This window comes from Balaenoptera borealis, assembly GCF_965194805.1.
Source record: "Balaenoptera borealis genome assembly, chromosome: 5".
In the NCBI taxonomy this organism is placed as follows: domain Eukaryota; kingdom Metazoa; phylum Chordata; class Mammalia; order Artiodactyla; family Balaenopteridae; genus Balaenoptera; species Balaenoptera borealis.
In genome coordinates this window covers 97,147,692-97,162,501 of record NC_138862.1, presented here as the reverse complement: position 1 = coordinate 97,162,501, position 14,810 = coordinate 97,147,692, and the positions used below count along the sequence as shown (strand labels likewise).

Sequence of the window (14,810 nt, the reverse complement as noted above, 5' to 3'; positions counted from 1 at the left end):
CCCCCTTCTTCTTTTACTCTTCAGTATTTCTCTTATGATAATAGTCTTGGGTTTTGTTTTTTTGTTTTTTGTTTTTTGGTACCTGTATTTTTCTTGCAAGCTGCCTCAGGTACTTTGTGGAAATAATGGTGCAATAAATTTTTAAAAACCAATAAATTTTAAAACAGCGAAGTGTCAGGTACAAATATGATTGCATTTCTGAAACTATCTACTCCAAATGGAACCACAGAATGTTAGAAGGGAAGGGGTCTTAGAAGCCATCTAATCCAAACGCTTGCTAAGTAGATAAGGAAGCAGATCCAAAGACGTTAAGTAACTTACCTAAGACACACAGATAATTAGGGGCCATTTCTCCTGTAGCATCTCATTCCCTTCCACTACGAGATGCATCTCTGCTTCAAATACAATGTCCACATCAGCACATACTATACTGGCTTAATTTATTTATTTTTCACAAGTTTTTGAAGCTTTCTACGTAAAGAACAAGTATTTAAACCTAAAGTGCTAAACAGAGACCCACTCTCATCCTTTCCATAGACTGTCGCTCAGGCAGCTGCCAAAGGAAGGAGATTATACCCATGGACTCCTGCCAGGAGCCTGGCTGGGGACATGCTCAGGACTAACTGTTGCTCTGAGTAGTTATGTTAGTCAGGAGCTGGACCTGTCAGGATCTCTACCAATTAGGATCTGCTTAAGCGGCAGCAAAACAGAAAGAAGTTAGAGAAAGCTCAGCTGCCAATATTCTTGATATATAAAACCCCAATCTTTGGGGAAAGATTTTTGTCAACCTTATCCTGGGCTATGATATATGGTAAATAATGGCATCCTTGAGCTGTTCATTCTAAATCACTGCACCATCAGTGGGGTAATTGGCGGGGCTGATCCTGGTCACACAGGTCATGTTGTGGCTAATATATAGGATCCTCTTCATAGGGCTCTGCACTGATAAGATATGGCAGCTGGCATGATGGAATCCAGACAGGCAGCCGGACGTGCCGTGCGTGCAGACAGAGATGGGCTCCAAAGACACTCTGTCATTTGAAAATCAATATATTCACAATATTCCTGCTCGATAGCAAAAATGTGCAACAATTATCTGGCAAAGTACACTTAAGAGGCGCTCTGATGTTTTATAGATTCTAATATTACTGTCTCTAACTTGTCGTTGTAAAGGTCCAATTTTCAAAATGGTGAGTTTGGAATTTGACACAGCGATAATCATTGGAAGATTCAGGCTCACAAGCCTTGCTGTTAGGTTCTTTTCAGGTTAGAGATTGGAGTGAAGGGGTGTGTGACATCAGAGAACACCAGAAGGAGAACAAAGTGGTAAGTTAATGCATATGGAGTCAAATACTTTACGAAAGGTCTAATGGAAGAGGCTGGGTTCAACCCCATTGTTGACTACATTTTCCCATGCACACCACGTGACATATCACATTCCAATTCTTCCTCTTCACTATGGCACTGGGGTAGTCAGTGGCTAAGGAGTCAGGAGCGCCAGGCTGTAAAGCCATTCTCCACTAAGAGGACACAGTGACATTAATGGATTTCCGGGTGTGGGAGCCTCCCAGCATTATTGCTTCTCGAAACCTCCTTGATGTCTCCAGAAGTCTCTAATCTGTATCCTGCCAAGAACAAACACTATACATAGAGTGTGCTAGTTACGAGGAACACAGCTGCCAGTCTGACATTCAGGAGGGTTTTCACTTTATTTCTTACTCGAAATGATTATCTTAGATTAAAATCAACATAAATAAAAGGAATTAACAGAGGAAACTAACCTTAGTTAGAGACAAGTTCATAGCCAGACAGCACCATAAATCTCATGACCAATGAAGATACTGGCAAATAAATTCTCCGCAGTGTTGCCCACAAATGCATCTGCTGGTAAAGTTATGCATTAGTAAGTTTACTTCCTCTCAGTAGGGCCTGAGAGATTCTGTCATTGTTAGTCATGAACCTAAATTACTTAATATGAGTTGCAATTTCAGGCATTTGAAAATTATGTACCCATAAAATATGTAGGGTGAAGTAAGCAAACTATTTGCTATTTACTTCTAAATATTTAAATGGTCTTCATTAGTTATCTACGAAGCATGCCTCAGTGAGGTCAGCGTGGTATTCATTGCCAGGCTCACTTTCAAGCCAATGGAAACAATGGAAACAACGTCTCACTGAACAGGGAAAGACAACACACAATTCAGACATGATAGTTCCTAAGTTATCCTCCCATTGTTTCATTCACATAAAGCGATATCTGATCCCATATTATACTTGGTGTTTTCATACTGGCAATTTGAAGAAATACCATTAAAGAAAAAATATTGTAAAATATTATGCTTCCAGACCCTAAAGTAATTGCTTAATACGAAACATAGGGGTGTAGAGACAAAAAGTTGCCTGCCCAATATCAATTCTTCTTTTTGACCTTACTAATAATAGATCCAATATTATTTAAGGCATGAAAGAAGGTGGGGGAGAGAGAGAGAGGCAGGCAGGAAAGGAGGAGGGAGGGAGAGAAGGAGGGAGGAAGGAAGGAAGGACTACATTTCCCAGCTTGCCTTGCAGCTGCACTGGTTCTGGTCAATTAGATATACAGTTATCACTGGGTAGGGGCTTCCAGAAATGACCTTCAAGGGGAACTGACTTACTGGCATGCACCATTCTTCCTTGTTGTTCTTAACATTTTTCTTGCTTAGAATGTGCACAAGATGGCCGGCACTTTGCAACCATCTTGAGAACGCGCGGGTGGCAGTCACACCTAATAACAGTACAGCAGGAAGCTATAAGGATCGGGATTCCTAATGACAACATAGAACTGCCGTACCCATGACTGGCCGCCAGCCTTCATACTTCTTTTAAATTTTAAGCCACTATTTTGGAGTTTCTGTTACTCATACAGATAAAAACAAGGAAGTTGACAAAGTATTGGCTCGAGGCCTGGTTTCTAGTCCTTGCCCTTCCATGAACCATGTGGCCTTTGAAAAACTCTCTTTACATCTCATGACCTCAGTTCTCTTCTCTTTATATTGAGTTGGGCTGAATGATATTAAGAAAACACCTTTCATTTTACTAGTTGTGATTTTTAACTACCCATCTTTACTTTTCCAATACCATCCTTAAACATTCATGTGAAAAAGAAAAAACTTAATATTGGGTTGGTGAATTTTAAAATAAAAGAAGAATAAGAAGGACAAGTAGTTTACAAACCCTAGAATCCACAGACCAGCAGATGACAGTTTAAACAAGTTTTAATTAAAGTAAGCTAATGTTTTAATAAATGCCATCACTAACAGAAAATATTTTGGCCTCTCGGAGACTCTGACTAGGATAGGTAAACTGAGGCAAGATGGAGTTGCCTTTGCCTTCTTTTAGCTCTATTTAGGAAAGGGACTTATGAGCCTTGGAGGGTGGGCAGTAGGGAAGAGATTAACCCCGGCCCAGGCTGTTCCACTCTTACGATGGAGCATTAGCCTATCTGGGGGGAGCCCTGGGTCAGGGTGGAGCTCAAGGTGGTTGGAGCTCTGCTGCCCTTGGCTGGAAAGGAGCCTCCCTTCTTTAGTCCCCCTACTTCTTCTTGAGTGCTCCTGGGGTGTGGCAGGAAGGTGACGGAAGAACATATCTATAGCACAGTCCATTTTTGCAGAGTCCAACATTTCTGCAAGAGTACACAATCTGTAGTTATTAGCCACCTACTGTGTATATGCCATTTTGCCACGGGTTGGAGGTACTAGAGAAACACAATGTCATTCCTCGTGATCCAGAGATGCAGGGAAAATTGGGGAAGACTCCTGTAATTTCATCTTACTCTCCCAACTGAAGAATTTATTGTTAACACATGTAAGCCAGAAGTCACTTATTCCATTCAGGAAGATTTCCCCTAATGGCCTGGTTTAGTGCACATTGCAAATAAGCACCCTCAAAAATCTCACAGAATTTTTCATAACCTTCCTGCTAGCAGAGGGAATAATGCTGAAAAATTTTAAATATGTGTATTTAAAAATCCCACAATGACAGCCAATTAGTTTATTGTTTTCTTCACAAGAAGCAAAAAATCATATCCATTATTAAGTCTATATAAAGTTTCTATGTCCCCGTCTGGCAGAGCCAAGCAATCTTTCTCTACCTACAGTGCCCTTTACCACACTGAAACTAAAGCATCTGGGATGGAAAATCTTTGATATGCCTTTCATACCAACCTTGTGAAAAAAGATATATGTCTAAGTTTATGGCGGCAAACAGTGTCATTATCTCCCTTCCTCTAATATTTAACCAATCTGAACACTCAGGGGAAAAATGTTATCTGAAATCCAACTACCTTATATGCATTCCCTTGGTCTTCTTTTGACGATTCAACCAGCTTTTCTCACAAGTATCTCAAATACTTGTTTGGAAAGCTTTTCTCAAGTGGGTGTGCAAACAGGAGGAGGACTGTTCTTTAGCAATCCCTCCTTATAAGCCTCCAATGATACTATCTTCTTGTACTTTAGTTAATGAAAAGATAAATATGATTTGTGCCGTGCCCAGCTGTGTTTTTCTTGCACTGAGGAATTCACAAAAGGAAAATTTTAAATCATATATTTATCAGTGAACAAGCTTGCTAAAGCAAATAGATTTCAGTCTCCTGAGTTTGCTTCAATAAAAGATTAAACGCTAATAGTGCAATTTACCACACTCAACAGATTTATGAATAATCAAAGTTTGGAGGAAGGCCAGGCCGTTTAAGAACATTACCTAGCAAACAGATGCCAACAGTATGTAGACATCTTCCCTGTAGCTACGCAGCTGTATTTCCTATCACAGGATTCAATATTGACTGAATAATTGGCCTTTACAAAACATTTATTAAAACGCACCATTTACCACACACCCAATGCTTGTTTAAGAAGTTCAGGCAGGGAGGGGGATGGGGACAGGGGAGACACACGAGTTCTTTCTAATTACTGAGTGGATTTAATTAGTAAACAGCAGCAAGTCAAGTCTGGAATTGTTAGACCAAGGTGCTGAATTGTCAAGGAGTTCTTTAAGGAATAAAGGGAATAAGCACCTCATATTCAGTTTTGGAATAATACTTTGCATTATTACTATATACATTACTGTAATGTAGATATATAATATATAAAATTACTATATCATAATACTGTGAGTGGGGTTACTCTCAGTACACCAAAGCCCATTTTCCATGCGCTTACTTGCATGTTCTAATGCTGCTCCTTGGTGGTCAGGCTGCCATTATGTGGTTGCCCTCGTTTTCCAAGATTAATATGCTTAGGCGTGGAGAGTTTGTTGAATGTTGTATCTACCTTAGGTAGCAGGTTAAGTTAATGATTAAATGAGGGTTGGCATCCCAGGGCCAAGTTTCTAACTCTCTGAAAAAGATTTCTGATTTCTCTATCTTACATCTTTGCATCCAGCTTGAAAAAGAAAAAATATCAGCTGATTGATTCGTTGTGATAGAAGTCACCTATTAAAAAATCTCCTTGCTAACAAATTTGGAATATGGCGTGGACAAAATGCTCTAGTTCGAATGCATTAAGCTTAGTTATGATGAACTCAAAACACACTCATGGTGTGACTGAAAAATGAAAACTATCACCATGCTTTACAGGTTAACCATGGCAGAAAACACAACTGGATTCCAGGTAATCTCCTGCCAAATGAGAACAGGTTTCCTAACCTTTCGGCACTCTGCCTAGTAAAAGTGCTGGTCCCGCTCTCTGTAACAGGGCTTCTAACCCCAGCCTCACTTGATGCCAGGAAAATGAAGGTATCATTTACCTCTGGCGTTCAAGTACGCCTTGAGTAGCTCCTCAACTTGTGTAAGACTTCTCTGACACCTAAAGCTAATTATGCTAGTTCTTCGGTGCTCTTTTTAGTTACGTTAAACCTTTGGTGTCTTCAGTTTTACTTGGACTTTAAAAAGAGAGTAGGCTTCATTATGGCACAGCTTGCCATTAAGTGGACTCAGAAATAGTGTTGTCTAAATCTTGCCTTCATATTCATATGTATATATGTATAATTTATATATATATATCATATATATAAATTTTTATATATTTAAATTTTCAAAATATTTATCTAATTTTTATTCACACTCACTTGGCCCAAAGCATAGGTGTTGTGGGCATTTTCCTAATGGTCATTTAAAAAGGAATTATTTCACAGTGTACGTTCAAGCACACACAATAAAAATGGATAATACAAAATATTTACAAACTCACTGACCCCCAATCAGAAAGGAACAATGTACTAGCCTAGCGTCTAGCATCAGAATCCAGATAATAAATGATAAAGTTTTAAAAGATGGATTATACCAAAGGGTTGGCATCTAGCTAACTTGCTAAGTCAAATTTATAAAAACTAGAATAGAGAGAGAACAGGAATAGATATTCAAATAAGAGAAAAACAAATCCTAAGTACATGAACAAATTACTCATCTTCAAGATAATTGAAGTTCATAACAAAGAAATTTTAGTATTCCATATTATATCTGTATATATATATATAGATATGTATATATATACAATTTATACAATTTGTATATCTAATTATAATTTTAAATTTTATATATTAAAATATACTTTAAATATTAAATTCAGTGCAAGTAAGTACACTCGTATGCTAGAGGCTTTGAAAACTGTTAGAACCCTGTAAAAAAGCAGGGAAAGAAATAGATACAGATACATAAAATACGTATAGTATGTACAAAACAATTGATGTTTATACTTTTTGTCTTTATAATTCTATTGTTGGAAATTGTCCTAAATGCATATCAATGACAGGTAAAAGTTACATTTGTTAGTTTACTTGTAGTGTTACATTTCGTGGTATAAAATTATAAATCATGCAAGAGACTAATAATAGGGGTGAAAGTAACTAAACTATTGTACACAGATAGACTAACACCTATAATTGCAATAATAATTATAAAGTTAATGGGAAAACATAGGCCCATATTTAAGATAAAATATTAAGCAAGAAATAGTTGAAACGGTAAGAAAGTTAATCAGGCGGAGTCAAGCCAAACATAAGAGAGTGAAGTCGTTTTCAATTTTTCAATTTTTTTATAATACCGCTTTTATGTTTTAAAAGTGAGGACAAGAAGTGGAGGCTTCCTTGGCCTCATTTACGTGTGAGGTACCACCGTCCCTGTCCTGAGACCCCTCTCTCTGCGGACAGTAGTAGGGACTAGTCTCATTTCTCCAGTGAGAGTCAATCCCAGAGGACAGCTATCCCCAGGGACAGGTGCCCCTGGTATGGCAGTTTGCTTTCTGAGCATGCGCTGAACTCAAGCGGTCGCGGTCTGAAATGATGCCCATCCTCCTTGAGAGCCACTCCCTCTACATCAAAGGACTGTCCTTGGCACAGCACACAGGGAGTGTGCAGCCCCAGCTCTGAGCACGGCCTGTGAAGCCAAAGTGTCCTGGTAAGGGGGCAGGGTCTCATCACCAGACATATTTTTGTCAAAGCAGAAGCATCTCAATGTCATATCATCAAAGAATCATTTAGCTTACCGAGCCAAACAACTGCTTATTGAGAAAGGGAAGGAAAAGGCAGCTTTAACACTCCAAAATTAAAACAACAACAACCAAAAAAGGCTTTCCAAGTTTATACTGCTTTTAACGTCTGTGTTTTAAAACCAGATATTTAGTGCCCTTTTAAAACATCTCAGGGTAACATTTTTAGTTCTGCAACAGTGCTGATAACATTCCAAGACCAGCCAAGGTGCAACTGCCCATAAAAAAATTAACACTATCAAGGCCATTTTTTTCTGTGCTTAAGCTCATGCCAATGAACACTACCCTATGGGCATAAACTTGATATTTCTGTTCACCACACATTAACCCAGAGTTCCTCAGGGTGTGACACCCAGGTGACTTCTGTGATGCAGATTTCTAAAAATCTGGCTAGAAACCTGCATGATTGAACACCCCACTCATGGCCAGGTACAACCATTGATCTTCTCTTATTCTACCCAATCTGCATTTAGTCTCGGAAGATTAACCCTTTGGCGGTATGAATTCACATTGCTAAATGCAAAGAGAGTCCCTACTGAGGCTTATGAAAGTGCATTAGCTCCCACAGTAGGACCCAGGGACTGCTGGGGGTCTCACATGATTCATGAGAGACAGAGAAGAAGTGGCTGAGATGGGAATCGGGGTGCCTCTTAGGCTCTGGAAGGAATAGAACTGCAGAGTCTTGGAGGTAAAGAAACCATAGTGATTACTTAGCACAGCCCTTTCAAAGCACCGCCCAACTAGTTAGTGACAGAAACGCAGTCTAGCTTTCTCTCCACTGCCCCAAAATATTTTGTGGTGAGAGAAATAGGGACAGAAGGAACCTGGTTATAGAGAAAGAAAATATCATACTTTATGATTAAAGAAACATAACAGTAAATGAGGATAAAATATTATGTATCAAGATAATCCCTAAGATATATTCTGATAAGGTCCTGGTATAATTTTTAAATTATATGTGGACACGAAGGAGACCATCTCCCAAGCTGGAGGTGGATGGCGACTTCACAGTAAGAGTGCTAACAAAGGGAACACAAATCATTTACACACCTGGTTAGCCCTCCATGACCTTTGAAAGTCAGTGGCCGCACATTGACTTCAACATACACTTTTGAGCATCTCCTCTTTGTCTGGCAATGTAATTCCCCACATCCCACGCCTCACACTTTTCCAACAGAGAGAAAAGGGTCATGGTGTGGGCACCGCGTGCCGGAGGTCAACTCTACCTCCCTCACATCTGCTGAAGGCAGGGAGGAGGGGAGGCAGAGAGGATGGGGAAGAGCACGAGATGGGGCAGAGGGGAGCAAGCTGGACGAAGAGCGATATCTTACCCCATTAACTTCTGCTGGAAGCATCTATCTCCCCAAGACACAGGCAGATGAAAAGAGGTAGACAGCTACAGAAGAGGAAAATTGCTTCCACACAAACAAGGTGGAGTTAGTTGTTTTTCAGCTGCCCACGTGCTGTTTTATGTGAACATTTAGGTATTTATAAAGACGCATCTCCATAGCACCCCTTTGTCACAAATAAGGCATCTTCACAATTCACAGCATCTGTCAAAAAGCAAAGGTATACAAAATATACTATACGATTTTGTCCATCTGACCCCACCTGCACATTCAAAAATCACAAAGATGAATTTGAAAGGGAATGTTTCAAAATGTTAAAGCCCTGTATGAGGTAGGGGCACTCGAGCAAATTACCTTTGTCTGGGTCGCTGAAGCTCTCATCGCAAGGAGTGAAAACCATCATGCTTCTACATAGAAATAAGCAAACTACATCGATGAAACACAACCAGGAAGAGAAAATGAATGCAGCCCCCATCATTAATACTAAAACTAGTCAATAATTATCTAGGCGGTATCAGTTATGTCTTTTGTGCATCCTGGTTGGTCTCTAAGTAAAGAGAAGAAGCTTGTGAGTAGTACTTGGGAAGCCTGCAGTTTCTCTATAGGACTATTGTCTCAGGCGGCATGTGTGAAGTACAGGGTGGGGACAGCATGCAATCTGCATGTTTACTGCTTCAACATTCTACCCACTTCTGGAGAATTACTGCTCATCCTAAGCCCTGCAAGGGCAGCAGGAAGTTCCTACTTACTGACAGTTTAGTTCTTGGAAACCCTGGGAGGAAGATGAGCTTTGTCCCTGATGTGCTAAGTCATGGCTGTGTGGAGGCTACTAAAGTCAGCCCATTCTAAATCTGGACGGGCAGGAAGGAATGAGTCACACCTCTCCAAAGTTCCTTAATGCTGGGTGAGGATTAGTGCTCATTTTAAAATCTGTCTGATTTTCAAGAAAGGAAAGATACATGTTCGAGAAACATTATTTGTTTAAATTCAAGTAAATTTGATCATAAGAACTAGAAATCTAAGAAAGCCATTCTGTAAACTTATATACTTCATGAACTAAGCATATTATCCTATTTCATAGCATTACATCCTTTTCCAAATGTAAGTTTTCAAAAAAACAGCTACTAGCTGAGGGTAGTATGGGGATTGAGCAGAGAAAAATCAAAAGGTTAGAGCAAGATAAACCCTGGAGGACAAGATTAGAATCCAAATCCTAGAGGCAAATTAAATAATGTTAAACAGAGCCAAAGGAGTAGCTTTTTCACATGAAAAGGCTACAATATAAATGTTGATGTTTCTCTAGATCTATATGAATGTGACAAAATGATCTATGGCTATACTGTCAAATACGGTAGTCACTTACCTTATGTGACTATTTATACTGAAAATTATTAAAATGAGTACAATTTAAAACTTACTACTAACACAATATTGTAAATCAACTATACTTCAGTAACGAATAATTTTAGTTTCTCATCTGCACTAGACACATTCAAGTGCTCAATACCTACATAAGACTAGCGGCTACCATATTGGACGGCACAGATTATAGAACATTTTCATCACTGCAGAAAGTTCTATTGGACAGGTCAGATTCCAGAGCTCATAATGGACTTTGAAGTGAGCATTGATATACAATATAAGCTGAAATAAAAAGCCATGACTACACAAAGTGCACAGTAGGAAGTAGCATATTGAAACCATAAACAAACTTTTATTCTTGCTTTGGCTCAATCTTTATCTAGGAAAAAAAAGTTAGAAAACAGGCAGGGCAATACTTGGGCTAAGTAGCCAAGTTTCAGGGAGAGTTCACAATGAAGTCCTTCCTTTATACTGGAAAGGTACAGATGTAAGTTTGTGTGTGTGTGAGTGTGTGTGCGCGTGTGCATGTGCCAGTATCCTCTGGGGTATCCAAAGCATGACCTTGAACAGAGAAATGTTCATCCTACGACCTGCCAAAATGGTGTGGATGGCCCAGAATAGTGACATTAAGGCAAGGACTTTAAATAAAACAAGAAGTCAAAACTACCTGGCACCCTTTGATCTGACCTCAAAACAGATTGCTATAGAAAGTGTCATTCTTAAACAGAATAGAGAAAGTAGGCATTTTCTTTCTTCATGGGGTGAAATGTTCAAAGCAGTCTTCATTATCGAAATCTGCTCAAGATTGAAATGGTTATCCAGGTATTGTCACTGGGTCTGTTTTTGGAAAATCTCATGCCTGGAATATTTAAAGTATTCCGTATCTTGTGAGCAGGAGGGCTTGATAACGTCCCAAGGTCATTCTCTGTGTTGGAACATTGATATCCTGGTAAATATCTTAGTTTTCCAATGAAACACAAATACCAATTTAAAATACACTATTTGATTTCACTCTTTTCCTTTTTTTCTTTTTTACTGCTCCCATTTGATAATGTGTGTGCCCACATGCTTGCACGTGTGGATGGTCACATGGTTAAAACAGCTGTACAGATCTAAGGCTCCAGAAACTACATATCCAGTGTGAGCTACAGATTAAACTGGTTTGTAGTGAAAATATTTTAAAGTATACCTAATCCTAATTAGTACAGTTGTAATAAAATAAAATTTCAGTGATTACAAAATTTCAAAATTATATGTTGTCATATTGAATTGATTCTTTACTAATACAACTCAAATTCCTTCTTTTTTCAATCTAGATGACATCTTTTTCAAAACTAGGGAATACTCCCTGGAGTATTTACTTCTTGTGGATTCTCTGTTATTTTCACTGACTGAAATCCAGGTATGTTAGAATAAGAGTCACTTGAATGCATGCATACAGCATCTTACAAAGCACTGTAGCATTTCACATTGCATTTGTCCGCCATGGCTCCACATCCAGGATTTTATGGCAGGTGGTATCTTAAAAGCGAGAGAAAAAGATCAGATTCATTATGATATATGCCTAAGAACTTCTAGCCAAGAATTAATTTCTAAAAATTAATTTTAATTGCACAAGCAATGTATGAAATGCATTTTCCTTGGAAAACCTTGTACAGCATTATATATAAAGCTAAAGCCCCTCTACCCACAACTACATTCACGTCCTCTCTCCCTCCTCAGAGGCAACCACTGTTATCAGCAATGATGTGCCCAAGATCTTTCTTATTCTTTCACAACTGCTCACACATATCCTGGAAGGCATGTATAAGATAAGGAGATTTGATGCAGCATTTTTCATTGCAACAACAAAGAAATTGGAAGCACCCTAAATATCCAACAATCAGGGAATAAACAAACTAATTATAATTTAAAAGTTGTGGTAAGTCAATATTAAATAATTTGTAGTATCTAAAGTGCTTAGAAAGTACATGACACAGAATGAGCACAATACATAAAATTTTTGCTATTACCAATACATGCGAGGGGTATATATATATATATGAGAGAGAGAGAGCCAGAGAGTGATAAACAAACACTGCATAAAGATACAGTATGAGCCAATTTATGGTAAATATACACACACACACAAACACAAACACCACATATTTTCTAGGAGTTTCGAGATTCCTTTCACTGCCTGAGGCTTCCTCTGCTCTTTTACGTCATGAGGATACTTTTCAAACACAATAGAGTAGGAGAGGATGTGGATATGTGTGTTTGATCTGCCTCAATGGTGTTTCTCTGGTCCTCACCCTTAGTAGCTTTCAAGGATAGTTCATTTTGTCCTTGACTCTATAAGCACTCAGAGAATTCAAACATAACCCCTCCCCCAAAACAAAGAAGTGAATAAGAGAGAAGAAGCCAACAAAATCGAGTGAGCGTGAACCCTGCTCTGCCAGGTTCTAATTCTTCTGTTTCCCATGTGGAAGGATCTTGTCAGATAAATCTTAATTTATAATAAAAGAAAGGAATTGTGCTCTACTGAGCAAAGGATCCAAGAGGTGAATTTTAGTCCCGCTCCGTCATGCCTCCCAGTTGGGCACAGAGCAAGTCCCTTAACCCCCCTGTACCAGAGGCTTTGGACATAAAGTCTATCATTAATTCTGCAGTGCCTAATGGGGGTCCTTTCTTCAGGATCATGCATGTCCTTTACAAATGAAGCTTCCTTTAAAGACAGGCAAGAGCTCAGATTAAGCCTTTCAATATATATCACTTCTTTTTTCTCTTGGTTCTCTGTTCTCCACAATGGCTAATTCTCAGAGGGGTTCCAGACGTGAACTCTGCTCCAACTACTAAATAAGACAGTAACAAGGGAACTCACACCACAATCCGTTCTTCTTGACTTTCAACCAGGGTTTCTCCCAAAGAGGTGCTCCTATGCAATCTGCTCCAGCAAAACTCAGATCCATTCCATTAATCATGGCAGTCTCGGAGTTTCCTTTCCTAACCCTGAAGAAATCTTAATTATTCTCCTGGTTCAAAGTATTTCTGAGTGGACAAACTCAAGATTCTTTTAGTGAAGAAGCATCGTAGATGCTACACTTATAAACACAGCACCAACCACAGTTCCTGGAACAAAGCAAACTCTCAAGAAGCATTTGTTGAATGAATGATGGCACATTTTTACAAATATGATGTCTGGGGATCTCATTTGTACATTATATTTATATTTTCCACCAGGCTCTGTACAAATATGTAAGCAAATGTTCCATTATTTCTTGCTCTCTCTTTAAAGGGCTGTATTAGCCTTAAGCCTCCTGACATTCCCAAGGCTGCCATCAGAGTTTTGTGCTCACTCCAAGGCAACTCTTGACTTTGCCAAAATCTCTGGTCATTTGGTCAGTCTACATTTTAGACAAGTTCAGTTCTGCAAATCCAGATCCAATCCTAAATGCCTACAACTGAGAACCAATTTATTTCTAGTGCTTGAAGGTAAATTTTAAACCACAGTGTGCCAAATTAATGCAGTAAATACTTAGCGGGCTTCCAAATTTATTTTGAGAGTGGTAACATAAAAGTCAACACAGAAAATAAAAGCGTTTGTATAATCTCAGAAACATTACTCTATGGAGGTTGTTTCCAAAGGTTGGATGTAAAGTTTCATTAGGTTCATCCATACAACTGCGAGATTATTCATATTAATTCCCTAATTCTTTGATAACCAAAATGTTAGGATGACAGACAACAAAATAAGAAAAGGGGGAAGCCGGGTGGTCAAAGGGAGCTGCATTAGAGCAGTCTCAGCCAGAGCGGTCCAAAGGAAGCAGTAAGGGCTCTGATGAGTGATTGACTCACTCTCGAGTCTTTCCAGAGATGTCAAGACACTTAGAAAACACTCAGCACTTTGAAAACACGGACGTTCCAACCATGAATTATGTTGCACTACTGGCCAATCCCAAATCCTCCCAGTAGAGGGTCACTGATCCCCTGTCCTGGGAGGCTCAGGTGTACTTACCTGAGTTGGTTCTCAATGAAAAAGTAGAACAGTCTTTACCCTCACTATTTTTTTTTTTTTAAACATCTTTATTGAAGTATAATTGCTTCACAGTGGTGTGTTAGTTTCTGCTTCATAACAAAGTGAATCAGCTACACATATACACACGTTCCCATATCTCCTCCCTCCCGCATCTCCCTCCCTCTACCCTCACTATTTGACAGAACTTTAGATAAAAATTAAATTGAGTGATCCGTTCAGGGTTGGTTTAGTTCACCCACGTGTGTTTCTAACTTGGTCTTTACTTTGAATTTCTAAGCATTTCCTCCAAATCGGTCAGGGGCTCTGCTTCCCTATACCTCATCTACCACCGTAATACCAAGACCTCAGCAACCTAGAGTCAGGCTAGGGCCTGACCACAAATCCCAATCTTTCTTGTGGTTTGAGTCATGCCTTTGCCTTGTACTTAGAATCAGGGTCTTGTTGCCTGGCTGAAACATTGGAATTTACAAGGTAAATTTTTCCAATACCACTCTCCCTTCCCTCCTCCTACTGCGCATATGAAGACCAGAGCAAGTTGCCTGTTAAATAGTTGTTGAGTGGGAA

At 39.2% G+C, this 14,810-nt stretch overlaps 1 protein-coding gene across 7 annotated transcripts in view; it reads right to left on the bottom strand.

The window, feature by feature from the left end:
* MECOM (MDS1 and EVI1 complex locus) overlaps positions 1-14,810 on the bottom strand; it is a 286,040-nt gene that overhangs the window by 173,390 nt on the left and 97,840 nt on the right. The gene's annotated exons all lie outside the window — the stretch shown is intronic.